This window comes from Delphinus delphis, chromosome 2 (genome assembly GCF_949987515.2).
Source record: "Delphinus delphis chromosome 2, mDelDel1.2, whole genome shotgun sequence".
NCBI lineage: Eukaryota > Metazoa > Chordata > Mammalia > Artiodactyla > Delphinidae > Delphinus > Delphinus delphis.
The window spans coordinates 158,037,152-158,053,799 of NC_082684.1; the positions used below are offsets into that span (position 1 = coordinate 158,037,152).

The 16,648-nt window shown below is 40.7% G+C and overlaps 1 protein-coding gene across 1 annotated transcript in view; it reads right to left on the bottom strand.

Annotated features, from left to right (window-relative positions):
- Positions 1-4,358, bottom strand: part of USP6NL (USP6 N-terminal like) — a 143,795-nt gene extending 139,437 nt beyond the window's left edge. The window contains exon 1 of the mRNA XM_060006035.1: positions 4,316-4,358. The gene's annotated coding sequence lies outside the window, so the exon portion shown is untranslated. The remainder of the gene's footprint in view (positions 1-4,315) is intronic.
- Positions 4,359-16,648: the final 12,290 nt, after the last annotated feature.

Sequence of the window (16,648 nt, forward strand, 5' to 3'; positions counted from 1 at the left end):
AACTGAATAATAATGGTACAAAACAACAGAAATAGGTCTTTGGGGTATAATACATATATGCATTTAAAAACATGATAACAATGAAATAGGTTTAAAAAATAGGAAAGAAATTGACTTACATGTTTTTAAAGGCCTTAACATTATCTGGAAAAAGGGTGAAAGTCTCAATTAATGCTACACTTTGATAAGTAGAGAAAAGATTAGAGTTTCTTAGGCAAATACTAAAGAGTAAAAGAATATATAATCCCAAGCTAATAAAAAAGGAGGAAATGGAATAATTATTTTTTAAAATCAATCCAAAACAAATCTAGAAAGAGAAAAGGAACATGGAACAGGTGAGATGCTTAATTTTTAACCATTAATATCAAGTTATCTGCCAATTCATTTTTATGAGCCATCAGCAAAATACACAGAAATATCTAGCCCCCACTCACATACCTAAACTTTGTAAATTTTAACCTCCACATCTGTTCCATTTTTTTCCATTGTCACTGACTTTTCAAAGTCTTATTTCACCTTATCTTTTCTTATGTAACTGCAGATATGCTAACAAGCATTAAAACATCCAAAAGCCAAACAAAAAGAAACAGGAACAAAAAATCCAGAGAACCAACTGGCTTATAAATGCTGCATTAATTCCGCAGTAAAATACTAATTTGCCATTACTGATCTATATAATAGTACTAACCAAAATTAATGTATTAAGAAGCTTAAAATGATATTCTTTCACTTATTTCATGAAAAACATTGCTCTAATATTTTTTAATTCACTTGTTAATTCAGTGAAGGGAAATCCCAGGATAAAATTAAAACTTTTTCTACACTAGTATCAATGTCAGCAAGACACAGGTGCAACATATACCTCTATCAGAGAATAACTAAATAATCTCTTTAGAGCCAAAGATACTTAACCAAACAAGCTATAAAACTCCAGAGTCACTCTTGAGCGTCCTATAAGCAAATGAAATTACCTGCCACTTACTAATTTTTTTTTTAATTTTACAGTGGATTGCTACTTGCATTTTGTGAGGAAGAGATATTTTAAATAAGGGGGGTCTAAGCTCTTCCAAGGGAAAATACTATCAAAATTAAATCAAAACACTACACTCATATTATACAGCATCTCGCTAAAGAAATCAAAGAACCTTTTATTTACCACTTAACAGATATAAGAACTATCAAGTAACCGGTGCCAGAGTTATAAAAGTAGACACAAAGTATGCAGACTCATCTCCAGTCTAGCGAGGTGAGAGTCATCTAGACTAACTCCCTTTCTACAAAGGCTGAGCCACCTCTGTTCTCACCTGGTTTAGATGATGCGAGCACGGGGCCAAGAGCCTACCTTCCCTCCACAACTAACAGTGGTGGCGTATGTGCCACAGAGGGAACTAACACACAAGCATTCTCTTCAGGGACCGTGTACGCGCTCTCTCTCATACTCAAAGTGTCCCACCCTCCCACTTGCCCTTTCCACCTGCCATCTTCTCCTCATCCTTCAGGTCTTACCAGCCACTTCCTCAGGACAGCTTGCCCTGCCACTCCCAATCAAGTTAGGTTCCCTGGTGACAGGTTTTATAGCTCCCTGTACTTTACTTCAAAGGACTGATCCCTCCTGTTGTTGAAAACAAGGTACCTAACACAAGGTCATGGGTACAATAAGGCACTCAAGAAATATTTGTCGAATAAACAAACAAGTGTGAATTTATGATCCCCCCCCATTTTACAAAGAAACAAGCTTTAAAAAATTAAGTTATCTGCATGAAATACCATAACCTGGAAATGGCAGAGACCAGACCAGCTGAGACTCCAAGTTTATGACTCTAATTCCCGTGCTCTAATGCCCATGTACTATAAGGAAGTGTGCTAGAAGTCAGATTTCTTTCAAATGTATATTATTTTTGTATTGACTTCCACTGTAAAAATTGAGACACTTTCTAAAGGAAAAAAAATGAGACACTAAATATAAGGAAATCATATCTAACAATGCAATATGCCTTTCAAAAATCACACTGAAGGGACAAACTATACCTTTCTGGGAATAAATGGTCTGAGTATTGTTGGTGTAACAATACCATTGTGCTAAAGCGAAACAAGGATGGTTGAAGTGAAATTGCAAACATAAACCAGAAAATGTAATCACTTGCCACTTTCTAACTGAAGCAGCAATTCCTAAAGTTTTGGTATTGTGGCTAAGTTTTTTTGCCAGCTTCAAACTGCCTTAACATTCCTAGCATTTACAAATCAAAGTAATTTTGTTTCATTACAACTTGCCACTAGCTTAAATTTACTGGCCTCTTTTTCATCTTCACCATCTTCACTAGCTACAAAAGGTAACAGTAACCTGAGAGAGATGCAACATGAAGGCAAAGCCTGACACACAACCTCTGCCTGGCACTGGAAGTCCAACTTGGATCTGCCATGCCAGGAAGTTGTCTTGGTTCCCAAGGATGACCAGCCAATTAACAGATGGTGCCAAGATATGGGGATACATGTATAGTTGATTCACTTTTTTATACAGTAGAAACTAACACACCACTGTAAAGCAATTATACTCCAATAAAGATGTTTAAAAAAAACAGATGGTGCCAAAGCCGACACTTCTACTTACTGGCTTGTTTAACCAATGGCAGCTGTCCTCCAGAGGAGCTATTTCATGTCAAAACAATGTTACAACTGGTAATGAGCTATTCTCACCAGAAACAAGGATGCCAGAGAGTCAGACAGACTAGCTAAAAACAGTAAGTAGGCACCAACAGCAAGGTTCAGGGCCCAAGTTCTTAATGTTTGGGAAATGATGCTTCTTTGAATGCCCTTGTGACACCTCAGTGATTCTTTAAATAGGTAATCAGCAAAGGAATTTCTCTTAACTCAGAATACCTGTACTTGGAATTAAGGCTCTGGTTTTCCTTTTTAAATTAATTTATACCTTTATTAGTGTAGCTTTTTTCTCATATTTTGACATATTTCAGTTACCTATGTGGACTATAACATAGGTCAACAACATCCACTTTAAGTAATAAACTAGACTATGTTTACAGACTTTACTATAAAAAAAACAGCAAGCCCAGAAACGCTTTTCTTTATTTTCGGGTCTGACAGAGTGAGAAATAAAAGCAAATAAACCACTGTCCATTTGATGCTGGCTAATTTGATTCTTGTTAAGATGACTGCACAAAAGAAAAAAGTACCCTGACTTCCCTGTAACAGAACTTCTCATAGATTCAACATGTGACGGAGTTGGCCAGGGTGATATCTAAAGTTTTGTCCAACTTCTCTGTGCTACGAAACATTAAATATCTATCCCAAAGACTTACTTCTATTTATAAATGAATTAATACAGGCTTGAAATCACTTTCTTCCAACAAACAAAATATTTAAGACCATGTCCCCACTTTTTTTCTATGTGTCACCTTATTTCCAATGACTGGGTATTGCCCCAATTCAAAACTCCTTCCCAGTCCCGTAAGGGACTCATTTAACTCAGGTTGAAATCTACTGACTAAAAAGCATCCGTGGATTAAAATGAAGGGGGGCGCGGGCAGACTTTAATCTTCAATTTCTAGAAATGTCCACCCGTGGATTCATAGACTCTTCACATTTCTTGGCATTAAAATACCTGCGAGTAACCATTCTGCCGCATCACAACTGCCGCACCAACACCCGGCTGTGAGCTCCAAACTATTTTGCAAACTCTGCAAAGGCGCAGAGATTTCCAGCTTCTCCAAAGCCCTCATTCACCCCATCCTCCCCTTGCCTAGTCGAAACGAAGTCCCGCGGCAGGAAGGCAATAATTTAAAAGAACGAAGTTTGCCTCAGTCCTGCCCACTTGGACTCTGGAGGACGCAACTGAAACTTGCAAGGGAGACACGTCTCCCGGGGACCGAAACTTGCTCGCGGGGAGGGAGAGGCTGTGGGTCTCCCCTCCCCGCGGACCTGGCCGACCTCCGACCCTTCCAGAGACCCCCTTCACCGGTCGGCAGGTCCCCTCCCGCGCCGGCCCCGCCAAACCCTCCCCGCACGCCCCCCTGCGCCCCTACCCCGCGCCCGCCAACCTGCCAATCGCGCCCGCCAACCTGCCAATCACACCCGCAGCACCCTGCCGTCCAGGTTCCAGGGGGTTCCAGGCCGCGCTCGTTTCCGGAGCCAGTCCCGCTGGAGGGCGGGGACGGGGAGCGCTGCTCCGTCCACCTCCCCCGGGGCCGGGAATGGCGGCGTCCGGCTCCCCGGGGCCAACTCCGAGTCCCTGCCTGGAGGAAACGCGCCGAGCCCCACCGCCGCCGGCCTCTGGCGGGGGGAGAGGAGAAAATGAACTTACCTCCGGACGGTCCCGTCGGCGGAGGCAGCGGGGGGAGTCCCGGGGGCCCAGGAGGTCCCGGCGCGGCGGCGGCTACCGCAGTGCCCTCCGCCCCATTGTTTCCCTTCCAAGAGGATCCCGGCGAAGCCGAGCCCTGGAACCAGGAAGTTGCCCGGCGCGACACCTCCTGCCGCCGCTATGGAAACGGCCCCCGCCTCCCAGGGCGGCTCGCCCGGGACCCCGCCTCCGCGCCACCGGCCCCGCCCGCCTCACGGGCCGCTGCCAACCGACGCCGCTGCGGCCGCGGCCGCCGCCATCTTGGGGCGGCCCGGTCGGCCTCTTCCCGGCGGCACGTGCGCGCAGCTCCCGCGTTCCCGCCGGCCGCGGGGGCGCGCTGCCAGGGCTGCCGGGTGCGGGCGCCGTTCCCCTGGATGCGCGGCCAGAAGCGTCGCCTGGAACCCAGAGGGAGGGAGGGCCGGCCCGGGCGGCACTGGAGAACCAGGACCTGGAACGGGGCTTCGAGGCATTGCACGAAAACGACCGGCTTCAGCTGGTGTCAACTGGCAGGTCGAGGGATGGACGTGTTTCGTTCCTGGCTCAACTACTGACCAGCTGTCAGGACCTTGGACACTTTTTCCCTATGCCTCACTTTCTTCAGTTTCTTCATCTGTAAAGCGGCATAACAATAGTACCTGCCTCATAGGGTTGTTACCTGGAAGCAAGTGCATGGTACTTAGAAAGTGCAAAATTATCATTCATTCAATAAAATGGCACTGCTTCTGACAAAAGTCACATTTCTGTCTTTTTCCAGGAACTTAATCTAAGTGTTCAAATCAGCACCACTTTAAATAGGCTACTGTGTAAGATCCCATTGCTGCTTGAGACTTCTGAAATGCTGATCTTTTGTCCCATATTTCTCTAGGTCAGCTTTCCTTTTTTAGATCATGGAAATTGTCAAGAGTTTTAATCTCCAGAATCGTCCATCAAGAGGTTCCATAAAAAGATGAATGATGTAAACTTTCCAATACTGTAATTAGCTGGCAGTTAAATGATTTATTCACTAGAAGCTAGCAAAGTTAGGGTGTGCAAATAACTAAAAGGCTTCCTGTCCTTGATTCCAGGAACTAGAATTACTAAAGCTGGCAACTCTGCATGGTGGCTATTATCTCTCTTTTCCAGCTGCTGAAAACTGACACCAAGAAACTGGGAGCTGTGTGCACTATGGGAGAGGAGGGGAGGAAGGAGGCGGGGTCAAGGCCTCTTCCAAAGGATGCAACCTTGAGAACCTTGCATAAGTTTAGGTCTCAAATGGTCTCTAAGGCTTCTCCTTCTAGCTCACAAATGTTGTGATCTTTGTACACTCTTTAAGAAAATACAATGTATATACTTCCCTTTGGGTCTTCCTACATACATTTAAGCCAGATTTGTGAAGACCAGTGTTTAATGATCCTGATCCAAAAATAGTGGGACTTCCATGGCGGTCCAGTGGTTAAGACTCCACGCTTCCACTGCAGGGAGCACGAGTTCGATCCCTGGTCAGGAAACTATTGATAAGATCCCGCATCCCGCACGGTGCAGGCAAAAACAAAAAGCAAACAAAACAAAGCCATAAATAGCTTGATATATGAAATGAACTGGGGTAAAAACAGATCAGGAGCTGGCGGGACAGCAGGACATTGGTAACTTTTTCAACACTCAAGACACTTCTCCAAAGGTTATGGAATGCTCTGATTAGCCATCCCCCAGCTTGGGAAATTTTGAATTTCTGAAAGGCAGGAGCCCCCTCTCATACAGCCTTTTAGCCCCCACTGGACCAGCAGATTGCTTTGCATATGGTAGGCCCTCAATAAACATTTATTGAATTAAATCACCATATTTGTGGCTGTGCTCTCATCATTTCAGGAGGCCTTGGGGACCACAGAGACACGCAAGAGATGTTCTTCAAGGGACATCCTCGCAAACATCATAAACAAGAACCCGGAGTTACTAGTTAATGAGTTAATGGGATTTTGGATGAACAACCTCAGCCCCAGGCTTATTTGGCAAAACGAAGTGGAAATTTCAGATATGTTTTTCCATAAATTTTATGGGTAATTTTTTGAAAACTTTACTTTGGACCTAATTATGAGCACCACTGACTCAATTTTATACTACAATAATAGCATGATTAAGGTTAAGAAAAACCCACATTTTCCCCAAGTCAAGGTGTCACCAATGAATTGTGTCACCTCAGTATAAAACCTGTATTTGTTCTTAGGTATACCTTTAGGGGCTTCCCAGAATTTTTTTTTATTAACCGTCTTGGAGCTATTGTTAAACAGTAAACACAAAGTTTTGTCTTTATATCCCCAGCATAGTATTTGACACGCGGTAGGCACGCAAATTCACTTATCTATGGCATATGATAAATATATAGAATTTATGTCAATGATTAGCAAGGAAATAAAGATAGAATCATTTTTCCTCTAAATGAGGGATGGGCAAACTTTTTCTTAAAGGGGAAAGATAATGAACATGAGAGCAGCCGTACACAATATGTAAAAGAATAAGTGTGCCTGTATTCCACTAGAAATTTATCATGGAAATAGGTGGCTTTGACCCACAGGGCATACTTTACCAACCCCCTAAAAATTATATTTAGATTATGCTCACTCCACTTTTATATTCATTCCAATAAAATTTCAGATATTAACTGAAGAAAGTGTAAAAGCTTGATATCCATAAAGCACCAAAAAGTTTAAAAAAAAAAGTATGGAGTAACAGTTTATGTTACCAATTAAAATATTTCAAAAATAACAAAGGTTTAGGGGCTTCCCTGGTGGCGCAGTAGTTGAGAGTCTGCCTGCCGATACAGGGGACACGGGTTCGTGCCCCGGTCCGGGAAGATCCCACATGCCATGGAGCGGCTGGGCCCGTGAGCCATGGCTGCTGAGCCTGCGCGTCCGGAGCCTGTGCTCTGCAACGGGAGAGGCCACAACAATGAGAGGCCCGCATACTGCAAAAACAAAAAACAAAGGTTTAGAACTATGTCTCACACATTATGATGGAATAAGATAGATGGATATTTGCATTTCATTTTTGCAAAAGTTATGCATTATGCTAATGAAAAAAACTTAAAATGTTGCCAAAGGTAAAAGTATATGTTTAAATCCTCAGGATGCCATAGTAACTAAGGCCAGAAGTACAATTTGTGGTGAGAACAGAAGAACATCGGACATAGAGGGAAAAAAATCTCCAAAACAAATCATACGTCCTTCACTATCATCAGAATATGGATGAAAGGGTGCGTTCCTAGAGTCTCCTGTAAATTGAGAATTTGAAATGTGAATCCATGGCTATTGGGTCCATTTAATTTTTTTAAAATAAGGGAGAGCAGATAGCTCCTTAGTGGGGGGAGTTTTTTTTTTTTTTAGTAAACCTGTGGAAAGCCTTGCAGTGCACACTGTCATGCTCACCAGCAGTAGTACTTTCTGAAATCTCATAAGGAGCCAATGCTCTCCCATTGGTTAGGAAAGTCAGCTCCAGTGACACTGTGCATAATTGTGCTTCATTGTTGAACACAACTCAGGCCAGTCAACACCTGTGTACCCAGTATAAGTGAAAAAGCAACGACTAATCAACAACCACATCCACAATGCTCATACTGAAAAGTTATCCTTTGGTTTAAAAGAGAAGTTATTGATTGCACAGCAAGGAAGGAGAGTCCATGGCACGACTGTGAACCCCATAAAATTGTATGCAAGTTGCTGTGTACACAGTTTGTTCCTTATAACTATCTGGGGTCGTCTTGTTTTTTTACTGGTATACTTGGGTCTTTTCTGTCTATCTTAAAAATGGACATGCCGTGAGACTGGGGAATGGATCTGTCTTCTTCCCTACTTTATCCCTTAGTCCAAATCAGTGTCTGATACAGAATGAGCTTTCTCTACATAATTGTAGAAGGAATGAAGGAAGGGAAGGAGGAAAGGGGGAAGGGAGAGAGGGAGGAAAGAATGAAGGAAGGAACAAAGGTATACAAATATACATTTTTCCTATATAATATTGTACATCACCTATACTTCAATTTTAAAAAATACATTTATTTTCTGGGCAAAATATTTCCTAACTTTTCCATGTGCTCCAAAGGGTCTGTGACTCAAAGGGGAAAAAATGTAGGAATGATTTGTTTTCAACTACAAAGGCTGCCTCTCATTATCTCCTCTGCTCTTTGGTTCACAAGCCAACCTGCTCCTGATTACACACCAGAATGGCTGTCATGGTTTGCCAGAGACCGATAATGATGTCATAGCATTTGAAAAGCATCTCCTTATGTTTTTATAGCTTTAGAGAATTTCTTCTGTCTGCTCAACTTAGAGTTTCCATACTTCAACTCTCTGTTTGACCACCTTTTAGATATCATTCATGACATTTATTTGTTTTTTATTTGTCTCATCAAGAAGAGTTGTGTTAAAAAGTATTCTAAGATATTGAAAAAAATTGAAGTACAATTTCAAGGCATTTTTGTCTCTGTTGCAGGGCGATAAAACTTTTGCCTCTGTGTCTGTGATTTTTGAATTTACTTTTAAACTCTGTACACATAAATCTATATACACTGTCTGAGAGCTGGATTTCAAAGATGACCCCCCAATGAAAAATGCCTCCGCTATCCACATCCTTTTATACTATCCTCCTCTTGAATCTGGGCTGGACCTGTGACTCACTGTTGACAAAAATAATCAGGTGGAAGTGATGTTAAGTGATTTCTAAGGCTAGATCATAAGATGTCTTACTGCTTCCACCTGGGTCTCTGGAATATTGATCTTTGATGGGCTCCCTCCTAGCTCAGCCATCATGCTGAAAGAAGCCCAAGCCACACGGAGAGGCCACACATAGGTGGTCTTAATGACAACTCTGGCTGAGCCCCCAGCATCGACTGCTAGTCACGTGGGTGCCCCATCTTGGACATCCAGCACAGTCAAGCCTTCAAGATGTCTTGAGCCCCAACTGTGCAACCCCATGAGAAACCCCAAATGAGGACATCTCAGTCAACCCACAGAACCCATAGAACCAGGAGAGCAATAATGAATTATTTTAAGCCATTGAGTTTAGGGTGGTTTTTTACCCACTTACAGATAACTGGAATAAATTGATTAAAAATAAAATGTGAAAGCTATACTTAGATATACTTTAGCTAAAACCTTAATAAGTAAATAACTTTATCAAGATTAGTAGAAATGCTGTATTAGAAGGTCCAGTTGTAGAAGAATGAGGGGAGCTGGAAGAGATCCTAACGTATTCCGAGCACGCTTTTCGCTACTAAGTTGCTGATTTTGTCTGGTTCTTTCCTTTGAAGTGGGGTCATGTTGCTGGGTGCTGTGAAAGAACACAGTGACCTTAACCTTCTGGTGTCTGCAAAGTAAATATACTCACAATTACATTTGACTTAAATAGATATGCAATAGTCTTTGTCCACATGCTTTGGCTTAAAAAGGAAAGAAGGAGTGGTCACAAGGAGCCAGACCAAAGACTCATTTAAAATAAGACAATAGATGGAAAAAAATTTTTTTTATCTGCTCAGTTTATCTTTTCTATTGGCTAATACTTTATTAAAAATGCAGGTCCAGGGGAATTCTCTAGCAGTCCAGTGGTTAGGATTCCACGCTTTCCCTGCTGAGGGCCCGGGTTCAATCCCTGGTCAGGGAACTGAGATCCCACAAGCCGCATGGGGCAGCCAAAAAAAAAAAATTCAGGTCCGTAATTCCTAACCTGTAATTTTGAAATCCACAAAGCTCTGAAAACCAAAAGTATTTTTCCTAAATAATTTGCCATCTAAACTCATTGGGTAGCAACTGAACTTCCCTTTGGCTATTTATGATGGTCTTTACCTTATTTCATATGAACACTCACTTCATCACAGAACAATTAGTGTGTTTGATTACAAGGTCCCGTCCCAGACCCCGCTTATGCTGCCCACCTCAAGTAACATGCAGTATATGTGCTGTGTCACCCTTGAAATGGAAACTTCTTGTTTCAGACCTGAAGTTGACTTTATTGATGGCATAAAGTAAACTTTTTTTGCAGGGGGAAGGGCAGTCTACCGCAGAGTCATTGAGGAATCTCTGGATTCAGACAGCCCGAGTTCAAACCCCAACTCCACCACTGGCCACCTCTGAGACCTGGATTAGTGTGCAACCCTCTGCCTCAGTTTTCTCCCCTGCAGAATGAGGACAGCAATAGAAACTACCTCATAGTGTTGACTTAGAGGACTAAGTGAGATTATGCATGCAGAATGCTTAGCCCAATGACTAGCAGTAAACACTCAAAAAATGTTCACTCTTATTGTATTATTATTAAACGTAAGCTTTTCATAAATTCAATGAAATAAATAATATCTCAGTTAGGATTCAGTGAGGGAAAAAGAAACTACTCAAGGTATTACCAGCAGAAAGATATTGAATATTTAACCCATGAAATCAGATGTGTACAAAGGCTTTGGAAGGAGTGCATGAGTGAAGGTTGAGAGTGACCCTCCACTAACTTTCAGGTTATTCCACATCAGCTGTGGACCCAATGTCAGGAAGCTGCTGCACCCAGAGATCAGAACTTGCAGGAAATGACAGGAAACCATGGCCAAAGTCACAGCTGCCCTGCAGCTTAGAAGCTGGTGACTGTCAGGGACACTCTTTGGTGCCTGGCTTCACTGCAAAAATTTATGTCTATCAAACCCTCGTGTCAGCCACTCCTGGAGGAAGAATGGCACCATCCTTATGCTGTCCAAATCCCGAGTGCATCTCACTGGCAGAACCTAAACCTTATCAGAACTTGCTGGCAAAGGATTCTGGGAAATGCAGCCCTGAGATCAGGCAATACTCAACATAAACAGTAATTTAATAACAATAATTTACATTTGTAAAGCACTTGTCATAAAAGCTCTCTGAGGCAGGCAGGAACAGTAGCACAGGGGCTAAGTGATGTGTCTGGAGTTGCCTGGGTAGGGAGAGACTCAGGTCCTTAAATTCGAAATCTAGAGAATGTGTCTTTATGCTGTTGTGTCCTATTTATCATCTGGGTTCTACTTTATCCCTTAAATCTTCATACCATTTATATTATTACTGACTCACATTTCTACTTAAATCAATCTAAAGAGGAAATTTTGCATCACTATGTAAAGTAGAATGAAAGTCACTAAAGTAGAAAACAGATGTCACATGACATAAACAGAAGATAAAAGTAAAAGAGAACACACTGAAAACAATGATATTAAAACCGCCAGAATAACATTGCCCAGAGGGCTCTGAGCCTGAAGCCTGCTCTCTCTTTGTTGTAAAGGGAGATTAGCTTGTATTAGAGACATTAAATGTACTAACAGCAAACATCCTAGCACCAAATTCAGACTGTCATTGATACATTCACATGGACTAAAAGGTGACTGAAATCTCAGTAAAGAAATTAAATTTCTCACTATGCAAGGCAATGTTATTTAAAGCCTTGTCCGTCTTACCTGCCATCAATAGAACACAACCCACACTTTGGGTAACACTGCCTTCTGCCATATCAATACTGAAAGTTTAGCTGAGAATCCAGGTATTTATTTATTCAATTTTGAAAACTACTTCATAGCTGAATATTAAATGCATGTCAGTATGTTTTGCTCCTACTGACTCACTCATATAAGATTTTTGGATGTGGTTGAGATGAAATTCACATAACATAAAATTAACCATTTTAAAGTGAACAATTTAGTAACATTTAGTGCATTAACAATGTTGTACAATCACCACCTCTATGTAGTTCCAAAACGTTTCCATCACCCCAAAAAGAAACTCAGTACCCATTAAGCAGTTACTCTCCATTTGTTGTCTTCCCAGCCCCCAGCAACCACTAATCTGCTTTCTCTATGGATTTACACCAGATATTTCCTATAAATGGAATGGAATCATACAATACATGAGCTTTGTCTCTGTCTTCTTTCACTTAGTATGAGGTTCATACATGTTATAGCATGTGTCACTACTTCATTCCTTTTCATGGCTGAATAACATTCCACTGTAGGGATATACCCCCATTCATCCACTGATAGACATTTGGGTGGTCTCTACTTTTTGACTTGTACATAGTGCTGCTATAAACATGTGTGTACATGTATTTGTTTCAGTACCTACTTTTCCATTATTTTAGATATATACTGAGGAGTGGAATTGCTGGGTCGTGTGGTTGATCTGGGTTTAACTTTTTGAGGAACTGCCAGTCTTCCATAGCGGCTGAACCATTTTATACTCCCACAGCAATGCACAGGTATTCCAATTTCTCCGTATCCCTGCCAACACCTGTTTTCTACTTTTGTGATTATAGCCATCCTGGTGAGTATGAAGTGGTGTCTCGTGGTTTTGACTTGCATCTCCCTAACGACTAATGATTCTGAGCATCTCTTCATGTGCTCGTTGGCCATTTGTAAATCTTCTTTGGAGAAAAGCTTACTCAATCGCTTTGCCCATTTAAAAAATTGGGTTGTTTCTCTTTTTATCTTGGAACTGTAAGAGTTCTTTATGTACTCTGATCCTTCTCAGATATATGATTTGCAAATACTTTCTCCCATTCTGTAGATTGCCTTTTCACTTAATTGATAATATCCTTTGATGGACAAAAGTCTTCAGTTTTGATGAAGTCCAATTTATCTATTTTTTTCTCTTACTGTTCTGCTTTTAGTGTCCTAGTGCCTAATTCAAGGTCATGGATATTTACCCTTATGTTTTCTTCTAAGAGTTTTATGTTTGAGTTTTTATATTTATAAAAGAATTTTAAACCACACTATAAATTTTTCGTAGAAATAAGGTAAATCCTTTGACCAAAATTAACTCTATAACCACTGAAATTTACTCAGCCTTAAAAGACTCATTTGTTTCTTTAATAAATGGGTTTGTTTAGCCATGACTATAGACAAGTCATTGTACAGATAGATATTGTACACATTGTACAGATATCTATAGGAGAAATATATATATATATATATATATATATATATATATATATATATATATATATATATATATATGGAGTTAGGCTTCTTCCCACATGGGGAAGGTATGGTTCTCACATGGAAAACTGGGCCAGTGAGAAAGAAAAGAGGAATGGCTTTGGGGGGTCATCACAACGTTCATGTAATCATGTAAACGTTCAGGTAATCTTACAGGCGTCATAACAGAGGAGATGGGATTTGACCTGGTCAGAGGGAATCTAATAGCAGAAGAGTTTGGAGGTCCATTTTTTTTTTTTGGAGGTCCATTTTTAAAAATAAAGAATAATCATCCATTTTAGCTGGACCACTGGTGTTAGGTGAAAATTAGTAATCCTAGGAGCATAACTTGAAAGCATATCATTATGGAGGACTCCAAATACCTGCCTAAGAAGTTTAGACTTAATTCATTAGGCAGCAAAAAGGGCGGGGGGGGGGGGGAAGGACACCTATTCTCCCCCCCAAAAATTTCTCTAATTAAAACTGTATAGAGATGAAAGAATTTATCTTTAAAAAATTAAAAATTAAAAAAAATGTTAAAGGGAATTCCCTGGCAGTCCAGTGTTCAGGACTCCTTACTTCCACTGCAGGGGCACAGGTTGGATCCCTGGTCAGGGAACTAAGATTCCGCATGCTGCCCAACACGGCCAAAAATAGAAAAAAAAGAAAGAATTTAGAAAAATTCATTTTAATGCTAGGACTTGGTATTTGATAAGCTATTCATTTATGGAAAATCATTCATTCACTCATTCAATCGACAAATATTTGTTGAGTCCCTAATGCGTGCTGGGCACTGTGATGCCAAGAGCTGGTGATTCAATGATAAAAAAACAGAGCATCACCCTTGTGGCGGTCATAAGCCAATGGAGAATTTATACATGGTATCATCATGTCATCAGATTCTAATGTCTCATCTGCCTTTGAAAAGCATTGGTTAAATTCTGTCATCAGATTCTAATGTCTCATCTGCCTTTGAAAAACATTGGTTAAACTCTCTTCTGGGCCAGAAGAGAGTTACAGTCACTGAATCACTCACAGCCAGTGGAAAGCAAGGTAAGAAAGCATTCAAATCATAGTTAACACACCTGACCGGGGGTAGCTCAGAGACCAACAATGTTCTCAAAATCTCCATGTCCCTTGCCAAGTTAATCCATTCCTATTGTGAGTCTTCTGAGTCTGGTTAATACTTCACTACAGAGAGGCCACTCTTTAGCCCTAATTGGGTGAAAGGACAGGAGCTACGCCTAAAGGTCTTCTATACCTCAAGCCCAACAGACTCACTCAAAAAATAGGTGACTTTTGCTTTACCGCCTTGTAAACCTAAATACTGTCATGTTAAAATCAAAGCAGAGACTGGATAATTAAGTTAAATTACCCATAATGTACTTGGAAGTTTCCTTCTTTTCTCTCTCCCATCCTTCCTCCCTTTTTTCAACAGCACTTATTGAGCACTTACAAAGAGGCAGGACTTGAGAACAACAGTTACCAAAGTCCCTTACCTGCCCACTCCCCATCCTCTAGTATGTGTCACTCCTTTCTTCCCTATGTTACCTGAGCTGGGAAGGATGCATGTGAAATTAAAACGATTCTCTTTCCAACCCAGAAAATGTAGCTTGCCTTGGTCCAGAAGTGAAACTGCCCAACTTAAGTTTGCTATTAGAAGTCAAGTTTACATTTAAAGGAGAATGTATATAAAACATTGAAAGACCACGTACTGTACGATTGCAACTCTAAGACATTCTGGAAAAGGCAAAACTATGGCAACAGTTAAACGATCGGTGGTTGCCAGCAGCTAGGAGTAGGGAGGCATGAATAGGTGGAACACAGAGGATTTTTAGGGCAGTGAAAATGCTGTATGATTCTTTAATAATGGATACGTGACATTATACATTTGTTCAAACCCACAGAATGTACAACACCAGGAGTGAACCTTAATGTAAACTATGGACTCTTAGTGAGGATGCCGTGTCCATGTAGGTTCACCAATTGTAACAAATGTACCATCCGGTGAGGGATGTTGATCTTGGGAGAGGCAGTGTGTCTGGGTAGGAGCAGGGGGCATATGGGAAATCTCTGCACCCTCCATTCAATTTTGCTGTGAACTTAAAACTGCTCTAAAAGATAAAGTCTATTTTTTAAAAAGCAATGAAAAAAAGGGGAGTTTACTAATTCAACCCATACTTCTTAAGCACCTAGATGTGCCAAGTACTGTACAACACATTATAGTATCAAAAATCAACAAGACACACATGGTTCCTCCCCTCACAGAACTTATATTAATGTGTTAATCAGATTCAGTGGTCAATTTTACTCTAAATAATGATGGTAATCATTGCTGTTATCCTGTCCTGTAGTAAGAGTCGATACGAAGGTGCCAATAGAAAACTGGGCAACCACCAAGGTACATGGCAAAGAAGTTTATGAGAAATAAACACAGATAATGAATAACCACCTGTTCTGCTTCACAAGTAATCAAACCTAAATTGAGGCCAGTAGAATGTAATTATTCATCTATCATATTGGCAAAGATTTTAAAACACCCAGAATATGTTGAGAATCTGGTGATATGGGTTGGTAGGAATGTAAACTGGTAGGATTTAACTAAAGGGCACTGTGGCAATATGTATTAGATTTTGTAATGTAAATACAGTGGTCCAGTAATTTACTTTCTAGGCATATTTTTTAAGGAAATAACTCACATACAAAAAGGACCCACAAAGATCCATGTATAAGGAGGTGGTTTATCACAGCCTTGTTTACAATATAAAAAAATTGGAAGCCACCTCCATGCCAATAAAGAAGTGGTTAAAATAGAGCAACCCATCTAACGGAAGGCAATTCCATTAAAAACTATGTCCATCTACAGACTTGTGGTTGCCAGGGGGAGGGGGAGTGGGGGAGGGATGGATTGGGAATTTGGGATTAGCAGATGCAAACTATTATATACAGAATGGATAAACAATAAGTTCCTACTGTATAGTACAGAGAACTATATTCAATACCCAGTAATAAACCATAATGGAAAAGAATATGAAAAAGAATATGTATGTATAACTGAGTCACTTTGCTATATACCAGAAATTAATACAATATTGTAAATCAACCATACTTCAATAAAATAAATTTTTAAAAAATTATGTCCATCTATATTTATTAACAATGGAAATATACCTTTCACTGACTTTTTTAAACTACATATACAGTATACTTTTATTTTTGGCCGCACCGCACGGCACGTGGGATCTTAGTTCCCCAACCAGGAATCAAACCTGCACCCCCTACATTGGAAGTGTGGAGTCTTCACCACTGGACTAATTTATTTTTGAATAAAATGTGTGAGACACATAGACCAAAGTGGGAAG